At 42.0% G+C, this 993-nt stretch overlaps 1 non-coding gene across 1 annotated transcript; it reads right to left on the bottom strand.

The window, feature by feature from the left end:
- Positions 1-589: 589 nt before the first annotated feature.
- On the bottom strand, positions 590-692 carry Gm23093. The gene has a single exon (XR_003949883.1). It is a non-coding gene; the product is annotated as a U6 spliceosomal RNA (small nuclear RNA).
- Positions 693-993: the final 301 nt, after the last annotated feature.

Genomic DNA, 993 nt, shown 5'->3' with positions numbered 1-993 from the left:
TGGTCTTCTTTCTTCTTGAGTTTCATGTGTTTTGCGAATTGTATCTGGGTAGTCTAAGTTTCTGGGTTAATATGCACTTATCAGTGAGTGCATATCATATGTGTTCTTTTGTGGTTGGGTTACCTCACTCAGGATGATATACTCCAGATCCATCCATTTGCCTAAGAATTTCATGAATTCATTGTTTTTAATAGCTGAGTAGTACTCCATTGTATCACATTTTCTGTATCCATTCCTCTGCTGAGGGACATCTAGGTTCTTTCCAGCTTCTGGCTATTATGAATAAGGCTACTACGAACATAGTGGAGCATATGTCCTTATTACAAGTTGGAGCATATTCTGGGTTTATACCCAGGAGAGGTAGTGCTAGATCTTCTGGTAGTACTATGTCCAATTTTCTGAGGAACCTCCAGACTGATTTCCGGAGTAGTTGTACAAGCTTACAATCCCACCAACAATGGAGGAGTGTTCCTCTTTCTCCACATTTTTGCCAGCATCTGCTGTCACCTGAAGTTTTGATCTTAGCCATTCCTACATGACTAGTGTGAGGTGGAATCTCAGGGTTGTTTTGATTTGCATTTCCCTGATGAAAAATGTGGAATGCTTCACGAATTTGCGTGTCATCCTTGCACAGGGTTCATGTTAATCTTCTCTGTATCGTACCAATTTTTTTGCTGAAGCAAGCACACCTCTCCACTTTCAAAGAGCGGGGTGGATGTTGTTCTAGGCTGTCGGTTTGAAGAGAACAACCCTCTGTCCTAGCATCAGTCTGGACTGTTTAGAGATTTCCACAGGACCCCTTCAGTCAACAACTTGACAGAACGTAACCCAGTCTCACCACTGGAAGCCTTGCCTGGCTATAAAAGATGGCCAGTTCTGACTTCATATTCCACATTACAAGGACATCATATATTCCAGGAAGTTTCCACTGAACTAGGTTTCTACACCACGTTCTAACTGCTCCCCAATTCTAACTTTCTCCCCATATTTTCT

Source organism: Mus musculus, chromosome 11, assembly GCF_000001635.26.
Source record: "Mus musculus strain C57BL/6J chromosome 11, GRCm38.p6 C57BL/6J".
Taxonomy (NCBI): Eukaryota; Metazoa; Chordata; class Mammalia; order Rodentia; family Muridae; genus Mus; species Mus musculus.
Note: the sequence above shows the minus strand (reverse complement) of the source record. Positions and strands in the feature narration are given on the sequence as shown.